Below are 23,313 nucleotides of genomic sequence, written 5' to 3'. Positions count from 1 at the left end.
AACAGCAACCAAGAGCATTAACTTTTAATATTTAATGTATTCCTCAGGCTCTGGGAGAGCAATGTGAGAAATATCCCGTAAAAATCTATTAGTGTTAATAAAATACCACCCAACAGGTTGTCCATTATCAGCAATTAAAGTTTTCAAAGCAGGTCAGATAACTCCCTGGAATGATTTGTGTGGCTTTACATCCGTTCTTCTCTCTCTCTTTTTTTTTTATTTTAGTTATTAAACTTTCTCAACTCTTTTTTTCCTCCCTCCCACGGCACAGACTGAGCCCTAACCGGTGAATTATAGCACTAATGAGGTGTTTATACTCTCTGCCCATCAATCACAGATGTGTGTGAGTGAAAGCGCCAGCCGATAGTCGGGAAGTGCTGCAGCCTTTGCTGCAGCCAACAGAATATTACACTGCAACTAGATAAATCCCTGCTCTCTCTGTTGCTCATACTACAGTGCAAGAGCACATACACTCCATCCGATTTTCCAGCAGTATAAAGAGGAAGACATCACTGTAGCTCACATCTTTAACTTCTTTCTGCCACATTTGCCTCATTTTAACTCTTAACCAGAGCATTGCTTGCCTGCAAAGTGAGAGCCCCAACAACTGAAGGGGCAGATAAATGCAGCACTGTGAGCTAAGGCAACATGCGCCCCTGCCGCTCTGACCCCACAGGTCCCACTGCTGGCATCCCGTCCTACTGCAGCACCCTGAGGGCCCAACACCCAGAGCATAATTAGAAAGTAGTTAATTTAAGACTTAAAAATAAGGGTGTATCCTTAAAAATAAATTTAAAAACAAAATAAACCAAAATGCACTTGGGCTTTTAATAATGAGGCGTTAGCTTTCTCACTGGTAATGAATTCATCTTAAAGAAAATCAAAGCAAATCTAGATGAATAAATACCCATGCTCATACCTTTATGCCTCAAATACCTCTACACCTACACAAACACAACAATAAAGTGAGGCCTCTGTGGCCACAGTTTAGCATAGACTGGCAGCTACGGGAAGATCACAAATATGGTGTTCATGTAGAATTCTTCAAGGTGTGTTCACCTTGTGCCTTGAAGGTCACAGAAAACAGCAGGCTTCAGGCTGATATCCCCCAGTTCTGCACAAGAATAGAAGGGTCTCCTATGTGATCTTTAAGGAGCCATGAGCAAGCAGACAGAGTTAAGGGGACCGAAAGTAGCTGTATCTGTTCTGGTTTGAGAGGGGGATCCTTACAAGCCTGAATTCCCACATTCCCATAAAAATGGGGACATAGGAGCACATGCTGGGGTGCTGCATAGTGGGAACCCTGAGCAGTATGCACAGCAGTAGCAGCCCTCCTCCCAGGAGCTGTGGTTTAAGCCTCACATCAGGGTGGGGTTCTTCCTCATCCTGTTGAAGGATTGGTATGGAGGGCTTCCATATTATCCTGAAAGAAAGCTGTATTTTCACTGGGATGTGGTTGATCTCTGTGGTGCTTTTTGGAGCAGTATCCCCCCACCCTTGGATTTCACACAAATAGCGACCTCTCATCCCATCTCCCCCACTTCCCACTGTATTTATCTCACAGGATCCTGTTCTATCTTTTCCGTTTTATGATCCACTTCCATAAATAAAGCTCCTCTTAGCTCCTGCTCCCTTCACACAGCCCAGGTGCAGACCCACACCATGGGCAGTTCCCTGGTGCTTCTTCCCTCCCCTTGATCTGCAGCTGCTCGCCCATCATCCATTGTCCTTTTGGGGACGTCTTGCTCCCTTTGGGGTGGAGGTTTCTTGCTTTCCCCCAGGTTCATATGTAGGGCAGAGGTTTCTAATTCTTTTCAACCTGTAACCTCCTAGCATTTCTCTAAGGAAGTTATAGTTCCTTGTGCAGCCAATTTGCATCAACTGCCAAAAATCATGCTCTCCGTAGCTATTTGAGACAAACTCTTTCCTAGTTAAGGCTGCCAGAACCAGCCTGCTGATTGAAAAACTTAATGACATTTTCCAGTGGGAATAATAGGTCAGCTACAGGGACAGATCCCCATGGGGACTACCTGCAGACTCTTGGGTGTACTTATCCCATATTCAAGGGCAGCTCACCTTCTGGCAATGTCTGTAAGCACATTGCTCAACAACATTGACAACATCACCCTACAGCCAAACTGCTTCTGGTGCTCAAACACATCTGAATGTAGCTTGGGTGCCTCCCCCTCCCACTCTGTCTGCTATACAGGCTGCTGAATTAGAAATTGGTAGGGATGATAAGGGTGGGGAGGGAGACAAGCAGACACTGGGTTTTGTGGTAAGCAGTGGGGAGGGGGACTTGGCAGCTCAGCAGAGTAGGGCAGGAAGTCTTAATGCTTGGAGCCAGTTGACTAACCTCAGTGATGACCTTCCATCATAGGCGCCAGTGCTCTCACACAGGGGAAAAAATAACAGAACGAAAGAAAGGAACACAGGCTTAGAGAACATGGTGCAAGCAAGCAGTGCAGCACACTGATGAAAGACACTTCATGCTCTGGTTACCTGCAAATATGGGGGAACACTAGGAAGCGGGACAGTGGATTTCCTTCCTGGGTGCACCTCACAGATTTGATTTCTGTTAAGAGTTAAGTTTATATTTATGCACCAAAGCAAGTGGGTGGATTTTCTCAAGAATTTGGCATGTTGAGAAAATGTGGCTTTGAGTGTCCCAAGGGCTACATGTAAATCATGGGGTAGGTGTGTTGTACAGCCTCAGCCCTGAATCACTCAGCCTGGTGACAGGATCAGAGCACACTGTAGCTCCCTGACTCACATGCCCAGGATTCCTTCCTGTGGAAACCAGAGCGTGGGAGGGGAGAAAACAGAAATGGTGCATGGTCACATCTGGGAAGAGAGAAGACAGTATTTGACACAAGAGTTGGGAACACTGAGTATCCCACAGTTCAGCTAAAGCCCCAGGGAGCTACTGGGTGAGAAGTTCCCTTAAAAACTCAAGTTCTGTAACTCCTGTCCTCTTCTGACATCCCAGACACCAAAAGAACAGAGAGAACAGGGATACTTCACTGTATCCATGAATGAAACAATCTCTCTGTATACATTTCACGTATTCTTTCTGTTGCTGAAACTGAGCACTCAAAATATAAGTTGCCTCTGAAATAGTTTATGTATCTCTTTTTCCCCCTTAGTCCCATGTAATGAAATGTATACAGAGAGTTTAGCAAATCTTTTCCTTTCATCACAGATATGCAGTCACCTCTAAGTAGGAAAAATTTATCTGCTTAGCAATCAAACAACATATATGGTGAAAAAATACAAGTATTGATGATGCCTGCGAATGCTCTGAGACAATGTGTGCAAGCACATGCAAGAGAGCCCATGAAGCTCTCCTGGTGGATCCCACTGCCCCCAGCTATCCACCACCTGTCTGCAGAGCAATCCACCTTGTAGCAGTGTCAGCTACAAGAGAGGAACGTGCCTCCATGTACACTGCAGAGCCTGGGAAAGAGGGAGGAGAGAGTGGGCAGTACAGTAGTTTATGGGTAGAACTTTCATGTTTAGGACAATACCAGCAGTCAGCTGAAAATCATTAAGATTGGTCACTTGAATGCTTTTGCAATCCATGCCATGGGCATGAGTCTGAGGCAGCCATGCTGCAGTGATTCATGCAGGGAGCATGTGAAGATCATACATGCAGAGTGGCTCATACAACAGAGCCAGATGTGTAAGGTGTAAAAGAAACAAAAGTCTAATTAAGGTCACCCTTACATACGTCACAAGTGACAGTGGCACTGATACATTCCATATTCATTTTGCACTTGCACTGTAGCCAGGATGGCAAAACATGCACCCTCCAAGGACAACCAAAATCTTTTGGACAGTGCCCAGGAATTCATATGTTGGGTTTACACCAGCAAAGCTAGGTAAAAACAACCCTGCATTGCCACAGCAGTGGGCAAGTATAGAGCCAGCCTGGGCAAGCTGGAGTGAAAGTCATCAATCTGTATAAATTCTGGGGGCAAGACTGAATTTCCTCTCCTTGTTGTATTAGACTATATGGAAATGAGATCCAGGATGGGAGCAGGGAGAAGAGAATGGGGGGGGGAAATCATGCCCCGTAATGTTAAGCCTCAAAAAGGTAGGAATTCAATCCCAGCTAACAGTTTGATTTCACCTTATATTTAATGGAGAAAAAAACACCCATTGATGGAATGGAGTTTCTCTCATCTTGAATTAGGTAGGATACACATTCAACCCAAATACTGTGCTTAAGGCTAAAACAAGGTGAGATGAATCCTGCCCTAGATGTTCTACTCAGATTGCAGCGACAAAGCCAGGAAGAGACTCCAGGATGATGCCCACCTCCTCAGGCCCTCTGTCTTCTGTTTCTGCTGCCTTTTCTCAAGCTGATCTTCCCTCAGTGCCCTGAGAAAGCCAGTCAGCCTGTAAGTGGTGAAGTCTAACCTGCAGAAATAAAGGCAGGAGTTGGGGGAACACAGGGATGAGAAGTGGTTGGTTATTTCAAACAGCCCATTTCAATTGCACAAGACAGGGACAATTTCTCTTTGTACAGCCTCTTTGACATGTTTCTAAGATAGATGAATTATTGGGCCCTGATGATTCTCCAAGGACAGCAGAGCTTTCTTCCCAGCTTCCTCTTGCTAACAGGCACAAGAACTTCAGACCCAAACTCAATCTCTCCTCTACCTTCATGTGCTCTCTTCACCCCAGTGCACACACAGACCCATGGTGAGCAAAGCTCAGCCATTCTGGGATGGAAAACAAAGGCAGCTGCCAGCATGCAGGGCTGCCATCAATTCCTGAGTGCCAGAGGGGTGCAATTCACCTCCTCTGTGCCAGGTTACACCAACTCTGCTATCCGTGGCATCCCTGGCCTCACTCAACAGCTTCCAGCAAACTGCACAGACTTGCACTGATACAATTAGTCCACCTCAGTCCTGGAAAAGGAGAACTCATGAAAAATTGCATTGAAATCCTACCTCTTGCAATGCTTACAACTTCCTTCTTTTCCTCCTTTCTTCATTTTTATTTCTGCAATTATTTCTCCCCCTTCCTTTTCCCACCTCTTCCCCCATTAATAGGGGGGAAAACACAAGAAAGAAAACACAGGCAGCCAAAAGCTCATTAACATACTTGACCTTTTGGAAGAAAATTAATTCCAAATTCGCACATACCGGCTGTGTTGCTTGGTTTTGTCAAAACGGTGGCATCATTAGAGAGGAGAAGAGATGGCTCAAGGGGACGGGATGTCTGCCACCTCAATGGAACTTGCACCGAGTTACTGAGTGCTGGCACAAATAAAGCAATGACATGGGCCATTCTGTCAGCTTTTCACATGAAATTAATCTTCGTTTCATTGGCTGTGTAAATTTTTATCACCATGGAGTAGGGGGTGATGAATATACCAAAGCATCCTGACAGCTATGGCCTGAAAACTCGAGATTGTCTCAGCATCTTAACCGCAGTGGTGCTGGAACAATTCTCTTCCCCTAACATTCTCCCCATGCATGTGCACACGTGTGTGCCTGAGTGCGGGTGTGCGTGGCTGCCGGTCCGTGTGAGCGAGCTGCTGACACTCTTCTTTGATTCAAATGTGCTACAGCCTGGGAAATGCTTGGGGTTTGGATTTCTTGGCTCGAGGGCAATGGCAAACAAATTACTGCCTCTCTCTCTCACTCTCTGAGTCCCAGTCCAAAAGCCAGTGTGGATCCCAGCATGCTTTGCGGGAGTTGGCAGGATTTCCTAACAGATGAACAAAAAGAACAGCTTTGCCTTCTCTTGTGGCTCTGCAGCTTGTTGGTGCTGCTGCTCATACAGCACATGTCATGTCAGCCCAGGTGGAGGCGTGACATTGTTTGCTGCTAGCAAGGATGTGAGAACAACACATCCCTCAGTACTGCCTCATCCCTGGCCCCAGAACAAACACTGTTGAGACACCAACACACACACTCAGCCCCCCTCATTGTACACTCACCCTGATACATAGGCTAAACGCAGACCACCCTCACTGTACACTCAGATGTATTCACATACACAGGCCCAACTTCACCATTCCCCCTGCAGCCAAGCTGTCGGTCAGAGGCAACATACTAGGCAGGAACTGTATGGCTGACACTTCTGGCTTTACCCAGAAAGTCAGGATTTGGTTCCTGGATCATAGAATGGCCTGGGTTGAAAAGAACCCCAATGATCACCCAGTTTCAACCTCCTGCTGTGTGCAGGGTCGCCAACCACCAGATCAGGCTGCCCAGAGCCACATCCAGCCTGGCCTTGAATGTCTCCAGGGCTGGGGCACCCACAACCTCCTTGGGCAATCTGTTCCAGTGCCTCACCACCCTCTGAGTGAAAAACTTCCTCCTAATATTTAACTTAAACCTCCCCTGTCTCAGTTTAAAACCATTCCCGCATGCCGGTTCCCAGAACAACCAACAGTCATTCTGTCCTAAAATGTGCACACACAAAAGTCTGGAGAAACTTGCAGATGCTGCACAATGATGAAGGCACATCCTGACATGTGTACTGAACATCCACATAGACTGGCAGAGTGGAAGGATGCTTATACCTTATAAGAAATCCATCTTCACATGTAGATAGATGCCTTCATACACATTAAGTGTGCACACATAAACATATAGACAGATAGATGTCCACTTTTTTGTTTATTTGAAGATATCCCAGAAATAACCATTATCAATGTCTTAAAAGTAAACATAGGTGGAAACACACAATAGAGGTCAACTGCTATTTTCAGTTTTTATCAATCTTCTGCCATTCCAACAAATTTTGCGCCTGAGTAAATCTGTAACGGGAACCAGAGCTGAGCCTCTCTGAAACTGAACCACGGGTAGCTAAAAAGAAGATACATATAGGTACATATCCATGCACATATAATTCACATCTGTATGCTTTCTCAGGTCACCACTGCACGAACCTCTGATCAACGACCACTGTCACATACTCCTACACTGCTGTCCCTTGCACTAAGAAAATAAATATAAAAGTAAAAAAAATAGTCAAAGCCACTTCAGCTTATTGTTCTTATCTCATCTGTGGCAACCAGATTCCTGTCCTTTTTGTTTTTGTGTTTTTGTTTAAGATGAGAGTCTTAAATCTTGAGCTCTTTCAGCAGCAGTAGAAAGTCCCTGGGGAAGCTCATCCTCCTGGCCCGTGGACAAAGGAAAAGAGTCACAAAGAGCTGGCAAAGAGGAGTGGCCAGGCTCCCAGCCCCTGTCCTGATCCCCATCTGAAAAAGGAAGAGCTCTATGAGGAAAAAGCTCCCTAGGAATACACCACAGCAACACTTATGCTGTGCTCCAGATTTTCTCCCATCTTGAAGATAAACCAAATATGACAACCATGAAGACACATCTGTTAATGCCCACTTTGTAAGTGTTCCAATCTTCCCATTGTTAGTGTTGGCTGAAACCACCATTAGAAACAGAATAGAATCTGATGTTGGGAAAAATTTTAGCTGAACATTTAGACACCAGAATATTGTATTATCCAGATTTGGGTAATCCCATGGCACTAGCAAAATTTGATGTTTGGCCATAAAAATGGGAAAAAAAAAAAAAAAAAAAAAAAAAAAAGCTAATAAAATGTCAGTTTCCTTTATTTTTTTTCCTTAAGATGAAACTTTGCAGTTGTTTATTTCAGCTTTCCATTCACCTGTTTCTGCTCAGGACTTTCTTCCACTTGTAGCTGAGAATGGGGATTCTCCTAACTAGGGTCCAAAAGGAAGCAGTAACAATCAGAAAAAGCATCAAGACCAAATGGTGATACAGGAGATGTCATGACAAAGGAACTAGCACAATGGAAAGGTATTACAAATGAAAATGGAAAGCGCTCACCAAACTCTGAACGTCTAGATTCATAGGGACAACTCCACAAGGAGAAATATCCAACAGAGATACTTCCCCAGTAGCAGTCAGCCCATCAATGAGGTCTAAGAGAGGTGCAGCTAGGCTCCACCCCTTCTTGTTGCACAGCTGAATTGCCTTCACCTGTGCTCCCAGGGCTGACTAGGTCCTTTCCCCAGGTGCTCAATCAGTGGTCCAGGCCAGAACTCAAAGATACCATAATGAACCTAAAAAACCTTTTACTTCACTTCATGCCTTACAAGATAATAGATTTGTAGTAGTCTCTACAGAACTAAAAGTTCTTCCACACACTAGGTGACAAAACTCAGATTTTTTATGATGCAGATGAATCAGACTGAACAAGCTCTCGGTACACAGCTCTTATCTGTGTTGGATACAGTGATAGTACAGGACATTGTAAAAGCACAGTAAGCTTTTCCTTGTAAAGCTGTTCCTTGTGCCAGTGACTATAGATGTCTAACTCATACTCCTTCTGAATGGTGAGATTTGGACAAGGGCTTGTTACCATATGGCTACTGGCTACTACCAAGACAGGACTGGAAGAGAAGGATCCTGGCTGAACCTCTCCAAACATGGGGAAGTAAAATCCTTTCTTCAAAGCCAGAAAGAAGAGCAACGAAGCTCATGATCATGGAATTATGAGAGATCTGGTAGGTCATCTTAACCACCCTGTTCTCTGATAGCTAGATCAGTCCTGGCATCCTAATATGGTCATGAAATTCTTTGAGATCTCTACATTTTAGCACAGGCTGGTAAGAAACAATGCTCACCATTCAGTTTACTTATTTACTATTTTGTTATCAATTCAATTACAGCCAACTGCCCATGGATACCCATGATAGAGGCACTAGACAGCAATGGAAGTTAACCGCATCCTGTGCTGGACTAATAGGAGCACAGCTAGCATATCAACAGAAAATATTAATCCTCTGTAAAATTGTTAGAGCCCATCTGGTCTGTGTCCACTTGTGGGCTCACAAGTGCAAGGAAGATGAACAAATCCAGAAGATGAGGAGGAGGCTGGAGCTCAGGTCCTCTAGAGAGGCTGAAGGAAGGTTTGTCCAACCTGCAGAAGACTTAGGGGGCATCTAATAGCAGCCTGTCAATACCTATGGTGTTATCAAGTAGATATACACAAGCTCTTTGTTAACATCTGTGGCAGAGGAGCAAAAGAAATAAATTAAACGTAAAAATAAAGGTCATGAATTGAAGGAGTGAACATCTTGCTTGGACATAAAGACAAAAAAATTGCATTATCAAAACTCTGACTGCAGGAGGTTTTAAACATCTGATTGGATAAAGCCCCAAGCAAACCTTTCTGAGCACATTGTTGAGCATGCTTGGATCAGGAGCCTGCACTAAATTTCAAGAAGTCCCTTTACACCTGATTTATCCATCTCTTCCTCCACATTCTGCAACACCTTTGTGAGGTGAATAAATGTACCTGTATCCCTGTGTGCATGCTTGCAAGGCAGAGGCTGCGTGTGTACAGATGGCAGTAATGTGTACAGCAGCATGTGCTGTAGTTTGGAGTTTGCATGAGTGTAAATGTGAGTGTGCAAATAAGAGAATTTCTCCCTGTGTATATGTGTAAGCACAAAAAAGGAAAAGTATTTGTGTATGTGTAAGTGTGTCAGTGTACTTACACATCAGAGAAATTGCTGCAGGAGAGAATGTGTGTATGTGCATGCACGTAAGCTCAGGAGAGGAAGAGTATGTTTCCAGCTGCATGGAGATCGCAGAAAAGATCTCTGAGGAAAGCTGCGCTAACAGAGGATCCTTCTCCCTCTTGCCAGTCCGCTGTGGCTTGTTGAAGTAATGCAGTTTTTGAGGAGGGAAGTCTTATATCTTGAGACAAACCACATACCTCCAGGGTGTGCATCCAGCCTGGGAGAGAGTGGAAGTGAGACAAGAGAACAGTCCAAGTCTCTCGGAGGTGTCATTGTGCGCGCTCTGAATGCAATGACTTGGCCCCATTGGAAGCGATGGGGTGAGAAGAATGAGCGAGCTTCCTTGAGAGGGCTTCAGAAATAGAAACAGGACAATCCAAATACACATCCACTTGAAATCAATCCCCATGTGCATTACCAGCGTGTCAAGGATCTTCTAATACGATTGCAGTTGAAAAAGTTGTTCAAAACCATGCTTAAAGAGAAACACGGGTTGCAGTATTAAAGCATAGTGTCAGGATACATGTGTAAAATAAAGTTTGGCATCAAATACTCTTAGCCTAAATATTCACAAAAGGAGGAGCTGGTTAACCTTCAATGCTTTAATAAACCTCTTGCCAACCTGGGTAGGAGCAGAGAAGTAGCACTCCCAGATTCCACAGAGATGAATCACTGAGTAACCTGGGGGACCCTGGTCATGCTGAGGTGAAGGAGAATTGAAACAAATTGTGGAGGAGCACAGAGGCATACTGTGGGAGGAGAAAGAAACAGAGGTGATTGCAGTGCATTCAGCAACACACATCCTGCCGCAGTCTGTGACACACAGTAACGTGAGAGGGATAAATCCCATCCTAAAGCTCCAGCTCCAGACACCTTGTTTGTCTGAGGAATTTGTATTTCAGTCTGATTTGATGGAGGCTGCTGCTTACCAAAGGAGGTTACCAGACAGACCTGGGAGCCTTTTGGAAGTTCTGAATTGTTGCTGTTCATCTGCTGGGTTATGAGCAGCGAGCAGTGTACGCAAACCAGGCAGTTGATGTCGAGCTCATTTCATCGGATGGGATGGGAGAAGGGAGACTCCTGAGTAGGTGATCAGAATAAATGATTTACCAGGGCACTAAAAGATCAAGGCACTTATTTCTAAAAGATCTCAGAGCACCTGAAGCCTAAAGTGTTATGGTGCTTTTAGGTCTACCCTCAGGCTGTCAGCCTTGCTCCAACTTCTTGGAATAAGTAATTTGTGCTGTTCCCCATTAGCCAAGTAGTAGAAAATCTGTTCCAAAAGTTGCTTGCTTACTCCCCCAAGAAAACAGGCATGTGATAAATATCTGCCTCTTAAGAACAAAGAGCCAGGAAGAAGGATAAAATTTCCACATTTTGCAGCGCCAGGAGTATGAAAAAAAGATGAAGGAAAAAAAAAAAAAAGGCACTTGAAAATGCTTTTTCAATGTCAACTCAAATTCTCACTCCCGGTTTCACTTTAACACAACAGAAGGTTCTACACCTTGACTCACTCTTTGGTCCTTCTTGATACCCCCTTCAGTTCACAGCTATTTTTCTGATGATGTGACCACAACACCAAAACCATCTAGTTTCTCCTAATGAACATAAACTGTTAGGCCAAAGGGACAGTAAGTGGGGCCAAATGCTACCCTGTTACGATCACTATGGACTGTGAGCATTTTGTGATTGCAAGAAGTCCCAGCAGGTAGGTAACATGTTGCTCCAAAGCAGGATGGTATGCATTGGGAACGAATTTAATACCTCAGCATTTTAAATGACATTTCTAAATGTTAAACTAAATAGCACTGGAGTGAAAATGGCTGCTTCCATTTGCTGCAAGGCTTTCATAAAACTCCATGTGGCCAGTCACTAGAGGGGCCAGAAAAGCACCTTGTATCAATCAATAGGGGCTGTACAATCATTGTGGACCAGGATTTGATCTACCTTGACTTGTGCAAAGTGTTTGACACCGTCCCACATGACATCCTGGTTGCCAAGTTGGAGAAAAATGGATTTGATGAATAGATCACTTGCTGGATAAGGAATTGGCTGAATGGTCACACTCAGAAAGTTGTGGTCAGTGGCTCAATGTCCAAGTGGATACTGGTGACTAGTGGCTTTCCTTAGTGATTGGTGTGGGGACTGGTGTTATTTAACATCTTTGTAGGAGACATGGGCAGTGGGGTCGAGTGCACCCTAGGCAAATTTGCAGATGACACCAAGTTGTGTGGAGCAGCTGTCACACTAGAGGGAAGGGGTGATACTCAGAAAGACGTGGACAAGCTTGAAAGGTGGACCCGTGCCAAAATCATGAAGTTCAACAAGGCCAAGTGCAAGGTCCTGCACTTGAAGAAGAGATTCACTTTTTCAAAGTCACATTAGTGACCAAAAGCCAACTAAGTTCTGGCTGAAACAAGAGCATATTTTCTATTAATTCAACTGGGCACCACGACTGTGTTCCTGACAAAATCTTCTGTCCACATCCAGGGAACCAGAATTCTGCTTTTGGTTACTGAATGTACATTCTTGGGCTCTGCTAAAGAAGGTTGACCCCTCTCAAGCTGTTCTCAAACCAGCCATTTTCCCAGATAATTTTCTCTGTTGACTGCACCAACAGCATAAATCTCAAAGCAAAGGCCAACCTGAGACCACAATCCCGCTGACTGAGCTCCCTCTAGATGCAGGCGTACTGGAAGAAAGCAGTGACATTCTGCCTATGCTGACGTCCATGAGGGCTTTGGCCACCAGTGTTTCTGCTTCTCACCCTTTGGCTCACATGGAGAAAGGAGGTTTCTGGAGAACCTGTAAGGCCCTTGTGAAAGGCGACCAAGATAAGTGTCTTATGAGGACCTCTCTGGACAATTTTTAGGAATTCACAAATGGAAAACTTGCTCTCTGCTTAAATCCACTTATGGAATTCAGGCTGTAAAGATGTACCATGTGCTAGTAAGGAAGAGGATCTACTCCACTACCAGACAGCCCTTCACTTTAGCTCTTCATTGGCATAATACCCATAATGCAAAGCTATGCCATAAAAAAGTCTGATTTAAGTTATGAAAAGCTGTCAGTGATGAGAAAGGTAAGATTTGCTTTTCAAGTCTTTTCTCTTAAACTGTCATTAAAAATGATTCATGATAAAGACAAAGCCTAAGCAACTACATGGTTAGAACTGAAACCCACCATAAATTCAGGCTTTTCTTTCTGTTCTTACCCTGTTGTGCTGTATCAGGTTACCAGAACAGAATAACTGTATGAAGCCTGAGACAGCCAAGTCTGACAACTGAAACTCAACTGCTACTTGTTTAAAAGGTAAGCGATATCTCGAGAAACACATGTTGGCTGTGTGGTTTAAAACAATGGATCCTTGTAGAAAATAATAAACCCCTAGTTTAAAAAAAAAAATAAATAAATTGTAAAATGACATTTACCATAAGCAGCAGACTGTCAGGACACTGAAACCACGTGCTGCAATACTTTTTCAGCACTGCTCAGGGGGAAATGAGAAGAGAAGAATTGAAGAATTGAGCACTCCTAGAATGCATGAGCTATTGAAAGAGGATGAACAGAGAATGCTTTTCTTCATCATTTCTTTCTCAGAGAGAAAATGAATTAAAATAGAAAGCGAGGATGAGTAAAGGAGCAGGGGGAGGTAGAGAGATGAAAAGACTGGCTTTCCTTCCTTCCTTCCTTCCTTCCTTCCTTCCTTCCTTCCTTCCTTCCTTCCTTCCTTCCTTCCTTCCTTCCTTATCAGAAAACATGAAGTATTTAGTTATATAGCTTAAAATTTTTTATGGAAAACCAAAAAATTATGGAGCTCAAACAAAATCTTCTCATAAATATAGCATCAGTCACAAACAGTAAATAATAATAAAAATAATATAATGTTATATTATGAAAAGTACATCACAGTCGTATACTAGTTAAATGCCACCTGCATATCCAGCACTGCTAAACAACTCTGGATAATGTTAAATAGTTTGGCAAATTGTATTCTGGCAAAAATAAAGATGAGTTTTATTTGCAGCTTAAGGAACATTAAGTCCCAGCAGCACTAAAATGCTGGCTCCTGGACACAGAGCTACTAGGAGGCACCAGGTGAGAAGAGCTGAGGCTGTTAGCTGAAGCACAACATCTGCCTGTCTCGCCCACTGTTTAATCAAAGTCAAACCTCAGTTGTATGAGGTGCAAAACCATTTGCTTTAAGCATCCACTGGTGTGCATACCTGAAAACAAATCCTTTTGCATAAGATAATTGCCACATTTCTGTAAAGGTGGGTAAAGTTCAGATCCACCTCCTAAATTCACAGAGACTCTACACAATGCCCAGTGTGTATACCTGTACAACAGCTCATGGATTTTTCTCCCAGATCCAGCTCTCTGGTTCTCAATTCCTTGTGTTGATACCCTTGCCTTTCTCACTGGGTGCACAGGGCTGGCAGTATCACTGCAGCGTTACTGGCCCTGTTTGCACCAGCTACCACCACTGAGCCACTGTTGCTATAGATACTGCTACAGTAACATTAGAGTTTCCACAAAGATGCTGCAGCAATTTACTCTGGCGATTAAACTGTAGCCACTTATTGCACAGAATAAATAACTGGATAATGGTGAATTATGGGGCTACGACTCCATCGATGGGTTCTGGTGACATCATAAACCACAAGAACCAAGCTCGAGTCATCAGAACTCCTGAGATGGAATTATAAGGTCCATCATTCAAATTGTGCTCTTTAAAGACATTTGATATTATATATGGAGCCAGAAAAATAGAGAGAGGCAGAGACAGCCCACCAGTTTCTTGGACCAGCCATATACTGTCCTGATCATCCTGATCACCACGACCCTGCAGCCAAGACTGGGAACAAACCAAGACTCTCTGCTGGCCAAGAATTTTCTTTTCTCTTAGATGGGCACATGTCCACATTGCCAGCCTGTTGTAAACTACTGACATTGATTTAAATGAGCCAAGGCTCTGGCTGCAAGCCTACTGTACCAGGATAGCATTTACCTGCAGCTGATGGCTGTAGAGGTTGAACAACATTGATTGCTTTGTACGTTCTGGACCATTAGATGTTATTTAAAATACTGATGTATCAGAGAACAGAACAATCTATAAGATTAGCGACAGACGACTTTTCTCACTTGTAAATGTTTGTTTCACTTCAGTGCTTACCAGAAGTCATCTTTAGCAACTAGCAAATGTATAGGGTCTTTTCTTTTCTTTTCTTTTCTTTTCTTTTCTTTTCTTTTCTTTTCTTTTCTTTTCTTTTCTTTTCTTTTCTTTTCTTTTCTTTTCTTTTCTTTTCTTTTCTTTTCTTTTCTTTTCTTTTCTTTTCTTTTCTTTTCTTTTCTTTTTCTTTTCTTTCTTTTCTTCTCCTCTCCTCTCCTCTCCTCTCCTCTCCTCTCCTCTCCTCTCCTCTCCTCTCCTCTCCTCTCCTCTCCTCTCCTCTCGTCCCCTCCCCTCCCCTCCCCTCCCCTCTCATCCTCTCCCCTTCCCTTCCCTTCCCTTCCCTTCCCTTCCCTTCCCTTCCCTTCCCTTCCCTTCCCTTCCCTTCCCTTCCCTTCCCTTCCCTTCCCTTCCCTTCCCTTCCCTTCCCTTCCCTTCCCTTCCCTTCCCTTCCCTTCCCTTCCCTTCCCTTCCCTTCCCTTCCCTTCCCTTCCCTTCCCTTCCCTTCCCTTCCCCTCAGAGAGAGAGAGCCTGATACATTTGCAGCTATTTGTTTCTCTGTTCATTCAACAACACTAAAACATAAAATTGTTCTTGAGGACTCTTTTTCCTATTTGATTGCAAAAAAAGTCCCTGATGGGAAATCACAGTAGAAATGCCAAATCAGCACTGGCTGGGACAGATGAAATGGTGAGTTCTACATCGCTATCTCTCCCTCTCATCACCATTTCTCAAACAGAACTTTAGCATTAGAGAACTTAGTTTCGCTATAGTGATTCCTCTTTAAATATATATGTAAAGGTAGTATTTTAAAAATCACTCATCATTGACCTAAAATGTGATACTATTTGAGGTCAACATTATATTTTCCATTGGGGACAGTTTGACCAATGTTGAGTACTTCTAAAATTTCCACCCATACATACATATTGAGACAGAGGGGGAGAGAGTAGAATGAGATGTGCATCTTAATGTACCATACTAGACATAGAGACAAAACCACATTTTAATAGCTTTCTATACTGATTTCAGAACTATTTATCATGTGACTGCAACAGCACACATTTGCAGACTTTAAAAACTAAAGCTAGGCTTCAAAATGTTGGACTCGATCAAAATCTCATTGCAAATTCACAATGCCTCCAATGAACATAATTGCCCCAATGCAAGTGGGCACTCTCTTCACCTTCTTTTGGATGGGAAGTTCTGCACGTGATCAACTCACAACTGTCCATACGTTTTGCAAGTTGGCTAGAATGACTCCTTGGAGATGCATTTGCCTGCAGCAGATCTAAATTTTCTCCTCTTCATCTACCTTCACTTCACCTTTCCCTGTCACACAAACACACTCATTTAAGTTTTACCTCTCCTGTTTGGCTTTTACCTTCTCTTCTCTACAAGGGACCTCAACTATTCCCAGTATTGCAGCTTATTTTTCCTCTTGGTATTTCCTGGACATTGGCAACTGACAGCAGGGGCTTTAAAGGTGTGTTGAAATCCTGACCTATTTTTCAACACCAGTTTCTTCAGCTGTCTTAAGGGAAGAAAAAGGCAGGGTGTGTGGCTAATAAAAAAGGCTCTACAGTTTCGAAAGTGGAGGAGCTGCCAGTGAGCCTCACCTAAAGCCAATACCCAGTCCTGCCATTCTGCACACACATAACCCAGAGCACCTCAACCTGCTCCCCCAAAATGCTGCCTGTTCTGGAGTGTTCATAAAGATGCTGATGAAATGCTACATATTTCACCAGTTTTAACACAAACATCCTGAAAACTTGAATAGAAAAGCAATCTTTCTTCAGCTGGAACTGTGGTTGCTTAGACCACAGCAAAAAAACAGGAAGGGTTCTGTGATACACAATGGGAACTGTGAACAATGAAAGGTAACGCCTGAAAAAAAAATGACCGTCCTTGAAGAAGCCTACATTATTCAGTTAGTGACCATATCCAATGTAAAAGTGTGCTAGAATTAAAGATTAGTTCACAAGTAATTTTCTGCTTAAAATAATTCTGTCATTAGTATCCTTTGGAAAAAGGAATTTAACAACTTCAACCTATCAGTGTACTCCACAGATATTCAGATTATCGATACATCTATTACAAAGTAAATGCATTGTCAAGATGAGCCAAAGATTATGAGCAACCCTTCTTCCCTCTGAAGTACTCAAGGATGGTGGAACAGTTCTCCTGTGCCACCCTATCCATTAGCCAAAATGTTCCCACCTAAGAAGTTTAACATGACCTGAGGCATAGGTTGCTATTTTCTGTTTTACTCTAAGCTTATTTTTATTGCAGGTCAGTTTCTCTAAAAATCTACACAGTAGGATGATGAATTGCTGTGGTTAATTAGTAGTTTGCTGATTGTGTGTTTAGCAACCAAACAGGAACCAAACAATATAAAACATGGCATACTCTAACTAGAAAATAAAATAATGGAAAGAAAGGATATGAAGCAATGTATTTCACAAAGACAGCACTCAAAGCTCTCAAGCATCACTGCAATAGGTAATATCTCAGCAGCATCGTGGTAATTGTAGTTTTACAAATGGCAGAAATGCAGACAGGGTGACAGTGGACACTCACACTTCACATAAGGAAGAGATGGCCATGTGTGCAGGGTGAGACCTTTGTCTACACCATCTCAGAGCACAGGCTTTGGGATCATTTTTAAAGAGACCCGAATTTTTCTAAGACAACATGATGCCAGGAAGATATAAAGCAGAATCACAGCCCTGGAGTTTAGGACAGCAGACTCTGGCCTTTTCAAGAATCTACCTTGAAGTACTTGAGGGATACAATTCTGGAGAGAAGAGTCTAGGAAACCTGGATGATTTGCAAGGATCCAAGACCCCTCCTCCAAGCGCAAGAATGGTCCATCTTGATAAGCAGTAAACTGAGCAAAGGCAGCAGGAGGCCTGCACAGATGAACATGGAGATTCTGACATAAAATGAGAAGAAAAAAAAAAAGAATACAAGGGGCAGAAGCAGGGAAGAATATACAGCAACATCATTTAAACATGCTGGAAGTAAGCTAGGAGGGTTAATGCCCAACTAAGCCTGAATACAGTGAGAGAAGTGAAGGTCAGCAAGAAGAGCTCCTACAGGTGCATCACTATCAATTGGAAGATTTTGGAAAATGTGGACCCATTGGTAAAAAAGCAGGAGATGTGGTGAAAAGGACACAGAAAAGGCCAGGGTCTTCCTCTCAGTCTCTACTGGTAAATTCTGAGTAATCTGGTGTAGCTGAACCTGCTTGGAGCAGAGTGTCAGACTAGACAACGGTCCCTTCCAACATCAGCTGCTCTGTGATTCTTTGAGAGATGAAAGGAAAAACACCACTTTAAAATCTGAGTGTTCTACTTCTAGCAAGAGAATTAGGACTGAATAAAGGAGACGCTTCCACAGAGAAGGATGCAGGATTTGAAAGATCTGAATCACCTCTTTTCCTTAGTTCCACTTAGATACTCAAGGCACTCAAGCTGACTTGCCTATTTTGCGTACATGGCACATGTGCAGTTGGAAAGGAAGCATGAGAAACTGCAAAATGTGGCATAGCGTTTAAAACACAGGGTCTATTGTCTTACCTGACCGAATCTGCCTTAATCAGGAGCTGGCTCCATTTCACTTCTTGAACACGAGCTCCTGGAGCTGCAAGGCACACAAGGAACTTTAAAACCATGCAAGTTCTAGCCTAACAGAAAGGGAAAAAAAAAAAACAACAAAAAACCCAACAGCAAAATGAGATTGCTCTTTCACGTTAGTTCCTTTGCCCAGGTGACAAGACATTTTCACCTGGCCAGAAAACAGAAGAATAGCAATAGGAAGATCAAATGGAATAGGAGGAAGTGAGAACAATGTAAACTGCCAGTTGTTTTGTGTATGCTTTTTTTTCTCCTCATTTAATTTCAATTTGAGAAGACAGTGAAATGGAAAATGTGCCTCTAGTTATTACCCCTCTGTGCTTCCTAAAAGCCTTTCTCTGAACTTTTAAGTCTCCTCAAGTTTCAGGTCCCCTCTCTCTCTCTCTCTCTATTTTTCTCTCTTTCTCTCTCCCCCTTTTTTTATTTAAACTAATCTAAAAAAGCTATAAAAAGCCTCTGACACTATAAATTTCCTTGTAAACCCTGGTTTTATAGGTTTAATTGCCTCATTTTACTGCCTTGCATGCTTTGTTCCTTCAGTATTTTAGAGAGCTGCCCCAGTATTTAGCAGAAGCAGGCATCTCCGGGAAAGAGAGGCCATCTCTAAGCCCTGTACTAGGATTTGGATGTACTCAGAGCTTTGGCACAGTTAACACCCTATGGAGACTGAGCCTTGAAATGGCTCCACTCAGACTCATGCATGTGGGAAGTTGACCTAGACAAAAATGAAGAAAAACCTCAGCACTGGGAAATTCAAGTGTCACTTGGCATGGGATAAAATCACGCTCACAAGCCTTGAGGGTATGAGAGAAACCACAAAGGATCTTTCACAGGGGAAGGGGCGATGGTAAGGTTCTTCTTGGTATTTCTATTAAATAAATAGTTCATTTTCTGAGTGTTTCCAAAGTATAATGCAAGAATCCCAAAGAATCCCAAGAAAGTAGGAAGGACAATCTTGTAGTCTTGTAGGTGCTGTACACAGAATTGAGAACTTGGTTTAAAGAGCCCCCTGTCTAAACAACTATCCACTTCAAAAGGAAAGACAGGCGTGCATGAAAATCCTATCAGATTTCCCCTTCATTCTTTGTAGTCAGTAGACTTGATCATAATTTTGATCCTAAAAATTTGATGCCCAAGCAATTAGCAAAAATCACCTTTGCTTCGAGCACATGATTTTCGGATTATGCCACTGTCTGCTAGACTGACTTCCACAGACCTTAACAGGACACTGCGCCTGTCCTGTGTCCCACATTGAGTAGTGCAAAGACAACAAATGCATGGAAAATTCAAGTGGGAAACCAAAAGAAACCTTTGTAACTGGAAGGGTGGAAAAGGCTCCAATTTTCCAACATGCTAGCAAGGGCTGGTGCTACTGGGGAGAGCTTCCTGTCAATACCACTACAAGTCGTGGAGGAATTTAGTAGTCTGCCTTAGGGGAACCCAAAGACATCGACAGTCAGAAATGACTCTAGGAGAGTGTTTTGGAGGGCACTTCAGAAAGCTATGCAATCCACTCTTTAGTGTTTTGCACTCTCACTGATTTGCACTTCCCTGATTGCCTAGCTTGGCATTGGCATGATCTTGGTTTACTGCCTGATTCTAGTATCCATGGACATGGTAATCTTTTACCGTAGCTAGCTCAATAATTTCTGAGAAACCTTACGTGCCTATGGGTTCCAACTCTGCAATAGCAAAGCAGAAAAAAAGCATCTGAAAGACAGTCAGTGGGCAGAACACTATGAAAGTTTTATCCTTATCCAAGGAGAATAAAGAATAAGAAAAAGAATTGCAATTGCAGGGCACCAGGAAACCCAGTTTTGAATCCCTCCTCCATGTGAATTTAGAGAATAGATTTAGCCTTGGTCTTCTAAAGACCGACCTCTCAAAAAAATCCATGCTTGATCTCCAGTTTTTTCTGCATAGTAGGACTTCTGAAATATGATCTGATTTTTTTTTGTTCTCCTAATAATTTAGGCTGTGGTACAGACTCCTTCCTTTCTTTATCAGTTCTAGTTCAGGCATGGGAAACAGAAAATACTGGATAGAAGGGAGAAATAAATGAGAAGGCTTTCAAACAGTTTGGTTTTAGCTTAATTGAGGAAATGGTGAAGGGACCCAAATGTGGGTTTTATTGGCAAATGAAGGTTTCTGCTGGTTTTTTTTCCTTGTTTCCTTAAAGAAGCATAGCTTGTGAATCATGATGTGTATGCATCTATCACTACTTTCTGGTTTGCAGTAACTTTAGACAATGCTGAGCATTCTTAACTAAGTATGTCAGAAAGAAGTTTTGAGATTATTAAGTGTCTATAAGTTTCATAAATGCCGGTCAGCCAGTAAAGAAGTAAGATACAAATTTGTTTCCCCATGCGTAATCTAAACCATATAGAAGCTTAAATTTCCTCATGCTGTTCTCCAAGTTACCATCCTCTAAAGCAGTTCTCCCAGACATGGTTAGAGGAGACAGGAACATACACAGTGTGTGAAGAACTGTTACCTTTGGTTTCTTCTGAAAGTGCTTTTTCTGGAAACAGGTAAGAGCAGCAATCAACTCATTTTTTCCAGGCCACTCATGATTTTATAGACCTCTGCTGTATCCCTCCTCAGCTACCTCACAGGCAGAAGATGTCTGGTCTGTTCAATTGTTCTTCGTAAGCACAACACTTTTCGCTCTCCTTTGGATTTCTTTTGTTAGCTGGCTCCTGTGAAGAATAAAGAAGAAACATTCCTTAGTCATGGAAGAACTTAAAAGTAGGTGTTCATATATACGCTATTCCCTGTGAACAAGCAGAGCCTGACAAAACAAATTGCTTGCTGGCAGCAGGGCAGGCAAAAGGAACAACAACAGAAATCTCAAAAGGGAAGGGAAGAGGAGGGAGAGGCACTTAGAGGATCAAATCTAGAGGAAAAGTATGTTAAAAACAAATGAACTGAAGAAAGAACTTGTTGTTGGTGAAGTTGATCCTTCATGCTGCCCTGCTATCTTGTAAAAGGAGTTTTATTTGCCTTTTTGTGGGAGTCCTGGGAGGAAACTATTAAAGGAACAGGCTTTAGGCAGTTTGTGGGGATGTGTATATAGGCATGTGCACAAGTGTGTGTGCGTGTGTGCTTGTGCGTGCATGACTGTGTTTTCTCCCTCCCTTTTACAAGGGCCGGTTAGGTCGCAAGGTTAAAGCCAGGGGGGACTTATTTTGTGTTGTAAGAATTTTTACAAAGTGTAAAGGATCAAAGTAATTAGCTAAGGGTGAGAGCCCAAGACTGTCAGAGAAGTAATGCAGCCTCTGCCCAGAGTCGTGATCGCAGCCGGCCAGACTGAAACTCCAGATACTGGGAATATATTAACCAACAGGTCCAAGCAGCGTGGGGTATGTTGCTAGATATGAGACTTGTAAGAAAGAGGAAAGGCAACACGTTGGATGGAGCAATTGGAAAATGTTCCAGAAGTGTGGCTGAATGAAGCACAGGAGCTTTTAGGTGCGAACATTTTAAAGCCAGCTGTTTGCTGCTTCATGGGCTGCCAAACCACGCTGGCACTCCTTGGGGACTGGGCCACTGCTTCCTGCTCCCAGCTAGCTGGAACTGCTCTCTGGAAGCAAGTCAGGGCTCCCAGTAAGAGCTTTTTCTCTAAGCTTACATCAGTTTTCTCAAGAACGAACCTCTGATGACACAGGTCTTCTGTGTCTATGAAAGTAGCTCTGGTTTTCATTGCTACAACAATGGTGGTATATGTGCACACTATTCGACAGCAAGAAATTCAATTGCTATTAGCATTGCACAATCTATCTGATGACCTACTGTTCCAGGTTTCTCATTTTTCTATTTTCCTCTTGTGGAGAGAAATATCCAAAATTAGGAAATACATTCTTGACACACATTTCTACGTAGAAGTATAGGGATGAGAAAAGACCTTTGGTCAAAGAGACAGTCCCACCTATACACGACTTCCTCAGTTTCAGGAGTGGCTTCTGTGTGCAAAAAAGCCAAATTACAAGGCAAACAAACACGGACTATACCATGGAGAGTCTGCAAGACCGTGGAGCTGCCCTCATTTTTGACTGACAGTAATAAATGAGAAGAATGGATTATGTCCTGTCTTGGAAACAGAGACCAAGGTCTTCCAGCCAGCCACAGGACAGCTTGTTGGTCACTATACACTTCCATCAGCTGGGCCACCAGATCCATCACCACCAAACATCATTCAACAAAAAGCTGATAAGCTGCCACATCCCACCAAGGAGATTCAAGGGGATAGGAAGGAATTACGGAGTGGAACTCCAGATATCTTCTCTGTATCACAGCTAGCAATAAACCATTCGCACTACCCAGGGCACTGGGATAGCAGGAGAAGTTGTCTCTACTCCCCATCTCCCACTGCTGTTTGAAAGAAACATATTTACTTCTGGAAAAACTTCCTTTTTAAAGTACTGCATTAATTTTATTAAATGTTCATCATCTACATTTCACCTTTCCTCCTCAAACTGTGTTCATCTTTGAGAGAGAAAAATAAGCCTTGATGCCTAACCACAAGTTGGCTCGGAGCCGCCTTCTGTCTCCAGCCCCTGTGAGGATGAGTTAGTGCTTTGGAGCTGCTATTGATCTCCAGGCACAAACTGTCTGGCTGCACGGTCCTTGTGTCTCCAACTCCGCACCACTCCTGCCACCTGAGAGCTTCCTTCATTTGGCATCCCCCTGCTTTTAAGCCTATTTGAGATGCAAAATGTACAGCTGGCAGGTGTGGCTCCATGATGGCCCGCAGCCATTTATCACACAGTTCTCAATAAGCTAATAGCCCTAATGTGTGAAAATTGATTTCTGGGGTGAATGCAAAAGTCCCAGTGATTTACACTCTATTTCCAATTGATGAGGCTCAATTGATTTCAACGAGTACTAAAATATTTACCATAGAGAAAGGCAAGGGGGAGGGCTGTGGTGTAGGACTGGGAACAGGGTCATCACTCATGGAGAGGCATCCAGCAGTG

The 23,313-nt window shown here is 43.1% G+C and overlaps 1 long non-coding RNA gene across 3 annotated transcripts in view; it reads right to left on the bottom strand.

The window, feature by feature from the left end:
- The window catches only part of LOC146543205 (uncharacterized), a 140,789-nt gene that overhangs the window by 57,160 nt on the left and 60,316 nt on the right, over positions 1 to 23,313 (bottom strand). For 2 of the 3 annotated variants that reach the window (XR_014887081.1, XR_014887083.1), the window contains exons 4-5: positions 20,832 to 21,036; positions 18,281 to 18,344 (exon numbers count right to left, since the gene is read on the bottom strand). This is a non-coding gene — a long non-coding RNA (uncharacterized LOC146543205). Of the gene's footprint in view, positions 1 to 4,320; positions 4,423 to 18,280; positions 18,345 to 20,831; positions 21,037 to 23,313 lie in introns of all 3 variants that reach the window. The other variant, XR_014887082.1, reaches the window with a different exon arrangement.

Source organism: Meleagris gallopavo, chromosome 17 (genome assembly GCF_905368555.1).
Source record: "Meleagris gallopavo chromosome 17, MGAL_WU_HG_1.1, whole genome shotgun sequence".
Classification (NCBI taxonomy): domain Eukaryota; kingdom Metazoa; phylum Chordata; class Aves; order Galliformes; family Phasianidae; genus Meleagris; species Meleagris gallopavo.
This window is presented reverse-complemented; position numbering and strand designations above follow the sequence as displayed.